Here is a 13,026-nt window from a genome sequence, read left to right as displayed (position 1 = left end):
CCAGGTTCAGTCCAGACTCGGTTCCCCTGTCTGCACAGCGCCAGGGGCACCCAGCAGAGTGGAGGCTGGGCAGGCTTCGCCGGCCTGGAGAGGCAGCCCAGCCCCCGCCTCGGGCCGAAGGCCCCGCTTTGCTCCAGCCGCGCCCCCTCACCCCCTCCGGCCCCCTCCCCAGGCCTAGGCGCTAATGAGAGGTGTCAGCTGGGCGGCTCTTCCTCTTCCAGGCAAACCGCCGCCCTGAGCAGTTTCTTAAAAGGGCAATTCTAACCTCACAGAGTCCCTTGAACACGTGGAGAATGAAGGAGGAACGCGGAGAGGGGGCTCCTCCCCTGTCGAGGAGCTGGAGACAGAGAAAAGGGAAGGTTGAGTCCCGCGGGCCCCCTGGCATGACCCTGCTCTCCAGGAGCCGTTTATCAGCCGTCCTGGCAAGAGGCGGGTCCTCGCCCACAAACGGTGGGCCTTGCGATTTGCACCTCCACCCCCCGCCCAACGCCACACCACGATTCAGGCCTTTTCCAGATGAAACGCTTGTGGGCAGGTTCCCTCACCATCCTCATGCCTCCGGTAGTGAGGGTATTGATCACACCCTCCCCCAGAACACGCGTCTACAGAGGACCACTGCCCACGGGGTGACACACTCAGGGAGCCAGGGACCCCACGGGCTCCCCCTGCCACCGGGCCCGCAGGCTCAGCTGGCCACCTGTGTCCCCAGGGTTGGCACACGGTGGTCACTTAGAATCAGAATGAATAAGTGTAACATGTAACGTTGAATGTGGAATAAAACAGCGGCCAGGAGCTGTGGGGACAGGCGCCTCCCCCAGCCCCCCTGGTTCTCTGGGTCAGAATCCTGTGAAGTCGGCTGGGCAGGGCCCCCCTCCAGTGACAGCCTGGAAGGCCTTGGGGTCCCTGGAGAGCCACGATCCCCCGGCCCGGAGGAAGGCTGAGGAGCTTGGCAAGCAAATGTGCACAGAACTTGGCGAATTGCTTTCTCTCCTGTTTTATGAAATACTTCTTTAAATGCCTCCATATTGCTCTCTTGAGGGCTGGAGGGAGAAAAATAGCAATTAAAGTCTTGTCATCCGACTTGTTCAGGCCGTTAAGTTGTTCAATCTTGCATAAAAAATCGGCGCGTGTACTTACCGTGGAGGGAGCACCTGGCCAGGAGGCAGTAACTGTAAATCAGCGTGTAACGGCGCGCTCCTGCCCAGCCCGCCAGTCTCGCTGGGTGCGATGTGGGCCTCCCGTGATGGGGGAGCCCCACGGGGCCCTCTGCCCATGGTGGTCCCTGGCAGAGGGGGACACAGTGGCCCACCTGGGCTCTGAGGACACCTCTAAACCGCCTCTCCTTCTTGGAAGCTGGAGTCACGTCTGGGGAGGCTGCTCGCTAGGCCGCCACTCGGACAGACCCGATGCATCCTAGAGCTGTGTTGCCGTGGCACTGGGCTACACCCAAGTGCCAGGCGGCCAGCTCGAACCCCGCAGGGCTGGATGGTGCTGAGATGAGGCTGCGCTGCAGTGGGAGATGGTGTGGGGAGGTGGTGGTCGCCACAGGCGGGTCCCTCCGTCACCCCGGTGGGTGGTGGTCGCCACAGGCGGGTCCCTCCGTCACCCCGGGGATGTGCTCCCAGCAGCTCCGGCCAGTCTGTGGCCGACTGTCCCCTGCACTTGTGGTGGGAGCCAGGCCTGTCTCCACGTTATGTCCCCATGTTATGGCGTCTCGGGAGAAAGACAGCTCGAGCTCAAGAGATTCACTCCCGCCTGCAAGAGGTTCATTTATTTTGATACATGTGGTTTAGTTTCAATTATTTATCATAACACTGGTGAGGGCACCCGTAAAAGCGCCAAAGTGCGTTTACCCAGAGCCACACAAGGGTGGCAGGTGGCATGCACTCAAGGGCAGCCCCCCGGGGAGGGGGCGGCGGGCAGAGGCGGGGGTGGGAGGCAGTTCCTCACCAGAGAAGGGGGAGCGGGGGGCCGGGGTGGGCCAGGGGCCGGGGGCCGCACGGGCCGTGAAGGGAATGCTCCGTCGCCCTCGGGAATGACATCTTGTTTCAGCGCCAGAGAGAAAACCAGAATTGGGGACAGTGATGTGATTTTAAGACAGTGGTGTTGGCTTCTCTTCAGTAGCCGCAGCTTTTAAATCAGCTGGAGCCAGAGGAGAAACCAGGGCAGCCTGGCTTCTTGGCTTTGCTGAGATTCCCCAACCTTGCAATCCACCCTCCAGCTGTCACTGCCCCTGTCCATCTGTCTGTCCATCCGCCTGTCCGCTGGTAACCCCCCCTCCCCACCCAGCAGATCCCGTGGCGGGGGGAGGGGGCAGGGACAGTGGTGACACAGAGGCACAGCAGGCCTGGCACTGCCCCGGGGGGCTCTGGCCTCAGGGAGAGTCGGGCTCAGTTAAGTAGAAAGCTCTGCGGCGCGTGCTGTGTCCTTGGCGCTGTTCTAGGACCCATTGAGCGGGAGGGCCCCTGAGAGCTGGTGGAGGAGCCTGAGGACCGAAGGGTGCCAGCCAAAGGTGTGGACGCTGGAGATGCTGACCAGCCTGGGCCAGACGTCCGGGCAGGGGCGGGTGGCGGGGGTGGTGCCGGGGACCTGGGCCTTGGTCCTCTGGCTCAGAGCCGGCCCCCTTGACCTCCACCCCAGGGTCCGTGTTGCCTGCCCCGTGGCCCGCAGCGCCAGCCTGCCTGCGGGGTGTGGAAAGGTGCAGCCCCCAGCCGCAGGCCGGCCTTCCCTGGGCCCCACCCATCCGCTCCATGGGGACGAGGGGCCGGACCGCAAGCCGGCATGCCCCCTTGCACAGCCGGGTACTCGGGGCTCTGCTTCCCAGACAGGGCAGCTCATAGGGAGGTGGGCCTGCGGGACTGTCTGATCTGGGCACCTGCCCTGGAGAGCGGGACACTGGGGTCCAGGGGAGAGAGGCGGCCTGGGGCGCACGGGAGGGCCTGGCTCCAGCAGGGCCACGTCCCTGGAGTGGCCGGGGGAGCGGGGAGGGCCCCATGCTTCTTGACCCACCAAAGTCCGCCAAGATGATCCAAGATGAACGCTCTCCCTGACAGCGGTTTTAATTCTCCAGAAAGCGGCCGCGTCCTAGCGGACCGGCCGAGATGGCCCCTGCCAGCCTCTTTGACTTACGATGGAAAGAACTGGTCCCTGAATTGCTGCCAGTTCCGGTTCGGGATTCTGCGTGATTCTCCGTGGACTGCAGCCCGCCTTTTATTGACACCACTGGAGTGTGAATTCCATGAATAAATTGTATTATCTTGGGGGTTTTGGGATGACAAAAACATGGAAGCCGCTGCAGTCCTGAAATGCCCTTCTCCCCTCATCACACCCACAGAGGCTGGGGGAGCAGATCCTCCCGGGAGGCGCAGTTAGATTTTAATTAAACTGGCGTTCCCAGTTTGCAATAAATTAGCCACAAACAGGGCTACGGCATCGAGGCAGGAGGCATCAAAGGCTCTCACCTGAGGTCGCGCACACCTCTGAACAGACTCGAGAGCTCCAGGCCAGCTGTGGTCCCCAGGAGAGGGGCCGCCTCCCTCGCCGCAGGGCTGTGCGTTCCCGGGGCCTGCCTACTTGGACTCCCTGGCGCAGGGGCGGGGGGCAGCTGTAGGCCCCAGCATCTCACGACCACCGGACACCCAGCCTGGCCCCCACTCCAGCGCCCCAACCCACCGCTCTTGCTCCAGGTGAATCAAGGGAGGCCAGAGAGCAGGGGGCCCCCCCGCATGCCCCTGGCTGTCCTCCCAAGGCCCTTGTCCAGGGGGTGGTCCCCAGGTGACCGGTGGCTCGGGCACGCTGTCCTCAGAGCTGGGCCGGCATCCTCGGCTCCGGCCAGTGGGCGGGTCACTCTCCAGAGGCTACTTGGGGGCTGGGCTGTGAACTCACTTCCTGGGGATTGTGGGGAGCAGAGCTCAGGGCCTGTGGTGTGGACCGCGGAGATCGGATGCCGGCTGGGTGGGGGTCAGCTGCCGACTGGGGTGTCCTGCCAGGTGCGGGAGGAATTCTGGGCTCCAGGCACTGAGGCCCCCAGGCCCCACACTCCTTCCAGGCTGCAGACCCAGCCTCAGGCCGGCAGAAGGCTCTGGCTGAAGCAAGTACTGGATGCCGCTAACCAGCCGTGCGTCCTGGGTGTGTGACCCCGGCTCCCTCCTCCTCTCTCTCCCCCAAAGCAAGGGGCCGGGAACTGCCCCTCGTGGCATGAGCTTGGGGTGGGTGCACTGTGGTCAGCCAGGTTTCTAGAGACTTCCATGTCACTTGGGTCTATGTTTCTAGCACCCTGGGTCTGGGCTCTCAAGGGCAGCAGCTCCAAGGCTCCCCGGTGCTGGTTCTGGGCTCTGCCGAGTCTGAGTCAGGGTTCATGGGTCCCCAGCGCCTCCCTGGGCCTGGGAGTCAGGGAAAGCCTCCCACACTGCCAGCTCATCCCTGAACCCCTCAGACCAGCTGTGGGAGAAGGTTGCCGCCCCAGAGGCCACCAGCTCCCACTGCCGGCACGAGGCTGTGCCCGGCTGTCCGGGGCAGACCTCGCGTGTGGCTTTGAAATAACAAAGCCCAGGACGGGAGCCGGAGGCGTGGCCGCGCCATCCTTGTCTGCCGGCTGGCAGTGCCGCCGAGCGGGGCGGGCACACCTGCTCCCGCAGCTGGCCACCGGCCACAGCCGGCATGGGCTCCGCAGGAGCAGAATTTCTGGGCGGCTGGAGGCCAAGGAGTCACGGTCCACTAGTTTTATGGAGGTGTCTCCAGGTTCACCTCCGCGCGGGAGGCGGGCATCTGTTCTACACGCACTCCGAGGACCACCTCAAGGGTTTTGGTGTTAATTAAGTCGGCAGGACTGTTCTCCACAAGCACCCTCCTTACGGAGAGTGGAAATGAAGAGCCCGCCCCGCGATGATGCGGGAAAGGGGGTGTGTGGGCCCCGATGGCTGGCTTGCGCCGCCCAGTGCCAGGCATAGGCGTGCTGACATCTGTCCAGGCTGGTAAAGCAGCTTCCTGGAATGATCCAGAAGGTTTCAGAGCAGCCAGAGAGGACCAGAAAGGTCACCAGCTGGAGGGGGACTGGGCGGCTGGCGGGGAGGCAGGCGCTGGGGGCTTTCAGCGCAGGGCGAGGTGGGGGGTGGGGGAGGCAGACGGCTTGTCACACCCTCCCCAGTGTGCGACCAGGGCAGGCACACAGGGACCTGCCCTCACACACTGGATGTCAGCTTGGAATTCTTACTACAGCCATCCCTGGATTGGGGTTTCGTACGTGAGTCCGAAGGGACTAAGGCGCCTGTGGGGGTAGGGCGCGGGGCACCGGAGCCTGGGCGCCTGCGGGCCTCCCTCCAGCCCCAGCCTGCCACCCGCCTCTCAGCCACCTGCTCCCTGCCCTGCTGTCCGAGGCCTGTCCGGCTCCTCTCCCGTCCCCACGCCTGGAAGTCAGGCAGCAAATTCTCACAGACACGTGCACTTAGGGCGCGGCTGGCGTCTTGGAAGAGGAGTGACGGATGGATGTGAGCAGGCCTGACACCAGAGCCTGGGGGCCGCGCCCGGGGGTGGGGCCTGGGCCTCGGGGGTGGAGCCTGGACCATGAGGGCTCTGGGGGTGGAGCTTGGACCATGAGGGCTCTGGGGGTGGAGCCTGGACCATGAGGGCTCTGGGGGTGGAGCCTGGGCCTCGGGGATGGAGCTTGGACCATGAGGGCTCTGGGAGTGGAGCTTGGACTGTGAGGGGTCTGGGGGTGGAGCCTGGGCCTCGGGGGTGGAGCTTGGGCCGCGAGGGCTCTGGGGGTGGAGCTTGGACTGTGAGGGCTCTGGGGGTGGAGCCTGGGCCTCGGGGGTGGAGCTTGGACCATGAGGGCTCTGGGGGTGGAACTTGGACCGTGAGGGCTCTGGGGGTGGAGCTTGGACCATGAGGGCTCTGGGGGTGGAGCTTGGACCATGAGGGCTCTGGGGGTGGAGCTTGGACCATGAGGGCTCTGGGGTGGAGCTTGGGCCGCGAGGGCTCTGGGGGTGGAGCCTGGACTATGAGGGCTCTGGGGGTGGGGCTTGGACCGCGAAGGCTCTGGGGGTGGAGCTTGGACCATGAGGGCTCTGGGGGTGGAGCTTGGACCATGAGGGCTCTGGGGGTGGAGCTTGGACCATGAGGGCTCTGGGGGTGGAGCTTGGGCCGCGAGGGCTCTGGGGGTGGAGCCTGGGCCTCGGGGGTGGAGCTTGGACCATGAGGGCTCTGGGGGTGGCATGCCCACTCAGAGGCACTGCTCTTGTTGCACCCAGCGGCAGTGTAACAGTCGCCAGACCTGGGCCGGGGTCAGGAGACCTGAGCCGGGTCCAGCTCTGCCCTGACCCTTGACCAAGGTGGCCTTCAGACTCTCGGGGCTCTGGCCTCTGAATCTTGGACGCGAGAAGTTTCTGGCTCTGAAACTGGGAGGTCAGCCTGGTGAGGAGGCAGGAGCTCGGGTGTGAAGTGGGCAGGTGGGGCCCGCGGGGGCCGTGGTCCAGAGAGGTGGGGCTCGGGGGCAGGGCTCTGGGAGGCTGCGTGGTCTCCGAAGTCCCCACCTTCCAGCGGCTTGCTGGGCTTGAGGCCCTGGATGGCCCACGGGTGGCCTGGCCCAGCTTTCCAGCCCTCACTGAGAGCCGCAGACCCGACTATGACGGCAGCCTGAGGGAGCTGCTTGAGTGCGCGCCTGGGTTCTGTCTGCAGGACTTCGGAGCCAGCACGTGGCTTCTAGCATAGTCCTCTGGTTCTTGCAACAAGGCCCGGTGGCCCCTAGGCCCGCAGGGGTGACGGCTGGGCCTTGGCTGGCTCTCAGAACCCTTGTTCTGTCTGTGGCAAGAGCCTGAGGCCGCCGCACCCACCCCCGCCCCGACCCGCCGAGCTGGGTCTGTGTGTAGAGGGCCAGCTCGGCCCACTGGGTGCCCTCCCACCTCTGCTTCCTGGGCAGCCAGACAGCAGTGACGGAGCCTGAAAACCTGCTGTCCCAAGAGGCCCAGAGGAGCCCAGACGGTTGTTCCTGGCTGCCTGGCAAGGGGGCTGCCATCAGGCCTCTGGTGGGCACCACTCCCAGGCTGGAGCCCTGCCGCCTGCCCACGAGCCGTGCCCTTGGCCTGCTTGCCTGACTCAGGCCTGTCTGCCCCAGCCCCCAAGCAGGCATGGCTGTGGCACGCTGGCAGCTTTGGTGTCACTGCAGACCCTCCATGAGTGAAAGAGATGGTGGCTCAGTCGTGTCTGACTCTTTGCGACCCCATAGACTGTAGCCCGCCAGGCTTCTCTGTCCATGGAGTTCTCCAGGCAAGAATACTGCAGTGCAAGAATGTTGGGTTGCCTTTCCCTTCTTCAGGCGATCTTTCTGACCCAAGGACTGAACCTGGGTCTCCCTCATTGCAGGCAAATTCATTACAGCCTGAGCCATCAGGGAAGTCCAGGGACCCTTGAGAAATGGGGGCGCACCCCAAGACTGGGAGATGGGCCTCTGGGATTCGGACCCTTGCTGCCCTGAATCCATCATGGTGGTGGCCCCTGGCCTCTGGGCCACTAGGCTGACGGCATGTTCAGACCCAAGAGACTATCTTGAGTGTGTGAATGGAAGGTCTTCAGGGACCACGCTTCAGAGTAACCTCTGCACCTCCCCAGGAAGCCTCCTGCATCCTCTGCTGGGCCCTGCTGGCCGCTCCAGGCTCCAGGCCCTTCCTTCCTGGCCCTCTGGGGTTGGCCTTCAGGCCCCCAGGTGCTGGGATCACAGCTTTCTCCCGGCTTGGTCTGCAGGGAAGGGGCCCTGAGAGACAGCAGAGGAGAGGGGCAGTGCTCTCCCCAACACCACCTGGTCACGGGCGGGCCGGGTCTTGGGCAGCCCGGGTCACAGCTGAGCTGGGTCACAGGTGGCTGCACCCCCAAGCATCAGAGGCGTCATCCAGGCAGGGGCTGAGCTGGAGGCCGGTCCTGTGACCTGGGCTAGTGCTTCCCTCCACACTGTCCTTGCCCTTCCGTGACTGGCCGAGTGAGGAAGGGTCCTCCCTGGAGATGGGGCTGGGCAGAAGGCACTGCAGGGACCCCCTGGAAACACTAGCATCTGAAATCTGGAAACTTCTTCATTCTAGGTTCCTACTGCTGATGCCAGGAAATGGTGCATGGGCTAAAGTGATTAAAGAAAGTCACCACCCCACGAGACAGCTAATTGAAAAGCTTGCTTATTCCTACTGGAAGAAATGGGATTAGTCTAAAATATCTGAAAATTAACTGGAAAGAGACTGCCAAGTACCTTTTCAAAATCAGTGGCTTTGGAATTAACTTAGGGACTTAAACTCTGTGATAATTCAACAAGACTGCCTCGCATTTTCTGGCGCATTTTCTGGCTGGGGTGGGGGCTGGACAGAAGAGGGTAGGGCCGGCTCTTTGGAAGATTGAAAAGATCCTGAAACCTCCTCCTTGTAGGTCCTTCTACACGGAGGCTCTGTGTAGGTTCACACAGTGGGGACTGGTCTGGCCTGCTACACCTCCTCCTGTGACCTCCGATTGGTGGATGACCCCACCAGACCCCCTGGAACTGGGGTGTTAGGAGGAAAGTTGCTTGCAGGACAAAGTGTCATCCCAGATTCTAGGTGTCAGGACAGGCGTCACAGCAAGTGGTGGGGGGCCTGGTTCTATGGCAGTCCTTGCAAAAGTAAGTTACAGTGCCCTTGGCAATGCACTGACTCACCCACCAGGGAGTCTAGAGCCCATGGTGACAGCAGGTGGCACCCTGCAGGGTGCTTGGGGCATGGAGGCCGGTCCGGGGCTTGGCTGCATCATCTCGAGCAGTTGGCAGAGCCCGGCTTCCGCAGTGGGTGGACAGATGCTGATGATGGGTCAGCAGGCACAGACCCCTCTAGTTCCCGAAGCAGCCTCCTGAGGAAGGTGGCGGGCAAGCTCCCCCCAGGGCACGGACACTCCCCTCGCCTCCTCCTCCCTTCCTGTCACCTGCCTCCCCCAACACTGGCCAAGGACACGGGGGTCATCCATGCAGCTCGGCCTTCTGAAGGGCCAGAGACAGGTGGAGGGAGGCAAGTGGGTCTGGAGGGTCAACGGGAAGTTCTCGCCCCTCACTGTATTTAAACGAGACTCCTTTTCTGCCAACTGTGCACCTGACACAGCCCTCTCCACCACGTCCAGGGGAGGTGTCCATTCTTCCTCAGTATGCTTTCTAGTTCCACTACTGATGCTTTCAAACTGTGGTGTTGGAGGAGACTCTTGAGAAGATCCTTGAACTTGCAAGGAGGTGAAACCAGTCCATCCTAAAGGAAATCAGTCCTGAATATTCTTTGGAAGGACTGATGGTGAAGCTGAATTTCCAGTACCTTGGTCACCTGATGCAAAGAGCTGACTCATGGAAAAGACTCTGATTCTGGGAAAGATTGAAGGCAGGAAGAGAAGGGGATGACAGAGGATGAGATCGTTGATCGCATCACTGACTCAATGGGCCTGAGTCTGAGCAAGCTCCAGGAGTTGGTGATGGACAGGGAAGCCTGGACTGCAGAAGTCTGTGGGGTCGCAAAGAGTCGGACACAACTGAGTGACTGAACAGCAAGTGCCAAAGGAGTAGCTACTGTGGGCTGGGACTTTCCTGGGCCTGGGGGTCAGGGGTCATGTAGGCAAGGCTGTGCCTGCCTGAGGTTATGCTCCAGGGTTGGGGAGAGACAGATGATGCGTCCCCGTGAGATAGAGGGAAAGAGAGCGCAGCAGGGAGGAGAGGAAGGGGCGGAGACGAGAACAGACCGGGCTTCCGGCGCCGACGAACTTGAGGAAAAAGTGGGGCTGCTCGAGATGCAGCATCTTTCTTGGGCAGTGACGTTTAAACAAAGGCTAAAGACAGGTCTGGCTCCTTGTGAAAGTCTCTGACAGTGGGGGAGACAGCAAGTGCGAAGGCCCAGGGGTGGGAGCTGGTTGTGTTCAGAGCCCAGGAGGACAGAGGGGCAGACGCTTTGCTGGTGCGTTTGGGGACGTCGACAGGATCAGCTCTGCCGGGTCTCGTGGAGCATCGCGGAAAGTGGGTTTTATTCCATATCTGAGGGGGGCATTGGCTCTCGTGGCGGGGGGGCGTCACGCCGACTGCTGAGTGGACTGAACAAGGCCGGAGCCCGGGGCGGACACCACAGCTTTCATCCGGGGGTGGGGCAGGGGTGGGGTGGCGGGCACTGCTTAGATTCCGGAGGTGCTCCCGAGCACTGGAGCCAAAGGATGTGCCCGAGGGAGAGCATGAGCCTCCTGGAGGGGTGGTCAGGGCTGCACTTAGCCTGAGACACCGACCCGGTGCTGTTGGTAGTGGCCATGGGTGTGGACATCCTGGGCCTGGGAAGACGTGAGGAGGCTGGAGCGTGGGATGGACGGCCCACACGTGCGTCTGGCGGAGCCCCCTGTGCCACCGCTGGTCTCGGTCCTGCGCTGGCCTCCCCTCCCCCATGCCCTCCCCCCACACCCCTCCCCCACGCCCGCCCCTCCCCCACACCCCTCCCCCACGCCCGCCCCTCCCCCACACTCCCACCCCTCCCTCACACTCCCGGTTGTGGAGACCGTCATAATAAGCCACACATGTCTGAGCCGTGAATCTCAGGAAAATCATGCAGAGTTACAGAGCTCAGGGCTTTCTTTCGTTGTTTTTTACTAGTAAACAAACGAACAAACACTGAGCAAACAGGAAGGATTCATGGTTTGTTAAAATGAGCTTCTAGTAAATAGTCTCTCTTTTTCTTCCTTGAAGGTAAGAAGCAGACGTGGAAATTCCATCTTCATGGAGAACAGGAAATGCCCGTAGTTCAACCACCCTACATCGACTGTGCCAAGCGCAGCCAAGGCAGGAAGAAGTCGGTGGCAGCCCCTGTGTGGGGGCTGCATCCTGAGCCGTGGGTGTTTCTGCTCACACGGATGACAGCCCTCATCCCTGCAAACAGCTGGCTTGGGAAGAGCTCACTTGAAAAAAGGAGCCAAAGCAGGACCTGTTTAAAAAAAAAAATTGCAAGAAAAAGGCAGGAAATGATAGGAAAGCCAAAAATCACAGACACCCATGAGAAAGACCTCGCTCCGGGAAGGCTAGACACTCCTGGTGTTTAAATCAGAAACTTAAAAGATCTAAATGAAAACATCTTTCCTCTAAAACAAAAACCAGAACAGGCTTCAATAAGAAACTATCAGACAGCAGAAGACGGTAAACGGACTCAAGAAAGCCTGTGGCTGAACAAAAAGCACCCCAAGATGAGACCGCCCTAGAACCAAGAGGTGGTTGTGAGGGGGCCAGGCTTGAAAGGAGTGAGAAAAGTAAGACAGAGCCAAGAATTTAAAAGGACGAAAGAAGAAGCATATGAAAGGAAAACCACTCAAACAACTCAACAGCAGCTGTTAGAATTAAAAAAAAAGATGATCTCCGTGGATTGAAAGGGCACTTTATTCCCATAACATGGATGCACATAACCAACGCGGAGGCTCCTGTGAAGGCGGCGGGTCCAACCCAGAAGTTAACTTGGGTCCAGGAAAAAGATGGGGGCTCTGATGGGAGGAGGAACATGTAGGCTCAGCTGCTCTCCTTCGACACCCGGCGTTAGGAAAGAGAGAACGTAGAACCCTCATGGACAGAAGGAGGTGCCAGAGCTGGGTTCCCTAACTGCTCTTCAAACTGACCATACAAAGCATTGCTAAAAGCAACCGTGACTCGGGGACGGCAAGCTACCTGCTGCTGCTGCTGCTGCTAAGTCACTTCAGTCGTGTCCGACTCTGTGTGACCCTATAGACGGAAGCCCACCAGGCTCCCCCGTCCCTGGGATTCTCCAGGCAAGAACACTGGAGTGGGTTGCCATTTCCTTCTCCAATGTGTGAAAGTGAAAAGTGAAAGTGAAGTCCCTCAGTCGTCTCCGACCCTTAGCGACCCCACGGACTGCTGAGTTCTCCTTAAAGAAGACCATGGAACGGACTTTGACCATCCAGAGGCGACTCTGTGAGGAGAAGGGCTGGAAGCAGTGAAGAGGGGGATGAGGCGAGATGACACGGGCCTCGAGGTACGGAGCGCAGCAGCCGCTGGGACCACAGCCCCCGGAAGTGTCTGCCGACAGGGCTCAGGATCCGTGACCCTGCAAGGTGCACCGCCTCCCCTCCAGGCTTCCCCTGCAAGGTGCACCCCCTCCCCTCCAGGCTTCCCCTGCAAGGTGCACCCCCTCCCCTCCAGGCTCCCCCTGCAAGGTGCACCCCTCCCCTCCAGGCCCCCCCGGGTGCACCCCTCCTCTCCAGGCTTCCCATGCAAGGTGCACCCCTCCCCTCCAGGCCCCCCCGGGTGCACCCCTCCCCTCCAGGTTCCCCCTGCAAGGTGCACCCCTCCCCTCCAGGCCCCCCCGGGTGCACCCCTCCCCTCCAGGCTTCCCCTGCAAAGTGCACCCCCTCCCCTCCAGGCTCCCCCTGCAAGGTGCGCCCCTCCCCTCCAGACCCCCCGGATGCACCCCTCCCCTCCAGGCCCCCCCGGGTGCACCCCTCCCCTCCAGGCTTCCCCTGCAAGGTGCACCCCCTCCCCTCCAGGCTCCCCCTGCAAGGTGCACCCCTCCCCTCCAGGCCCCCCCGGGTGCACCCCTCCCCCCAGGCTCCCCCTGCAAGGTGTACCCCTCCCCTCCAGGCTTCCCCTGCAAGGTGCAACCCCTCCCCTCCCCCAGCCCTGCCCCTGCATGGCTGTGCCTGCATGCGTGCTCAGTCATGTCTGACTCTCTGCGACGCCACGGACTGTAGGCCGCCAGGCTACTCTGTCCATGGGATTCTCCAGACAAGAATACTGGAGTGGGTTGCCGTGCCCTCCTCCAGGGGATCTTCCCAATCCAGGGACTGAACCAACATCTCTTGGCAGACAGGTTCTTTACCACTGCAGCCACCTGGGAAGCCCCAGGCCCTGAAACCCGCCCTGGCTGTAGGGCTTTCTCACCAAGGGGCATCATCACCCAGGGTTCTGAAGCCTCGGGGCATAGGAGCCTCGATCCTCACCCTCCCGGAGGTGAAGCTCACACCCGGAACTTCTATGGCATCAGCCCAGGCCTGAAATCCCCCTGCCGC

This window comes from Moschus berezovskii, chromosome 21, assembly GCF_049115385.1.
Source record: "Moschus berezovskii isolate FMDL1 chromosome 21, NW_MosBer_1.0, whole genome shotgun sequence".
Classification (NCBI taxonomy): domain Eukaryota; kingdom Metazoa; phylum Chordata; class Mammalia; order Artiodactyla; family Moschidae; genus Moschus; species Moschus berezovskii.
This window is presented reverse-complemented; position numbering follows the sequence as displayed.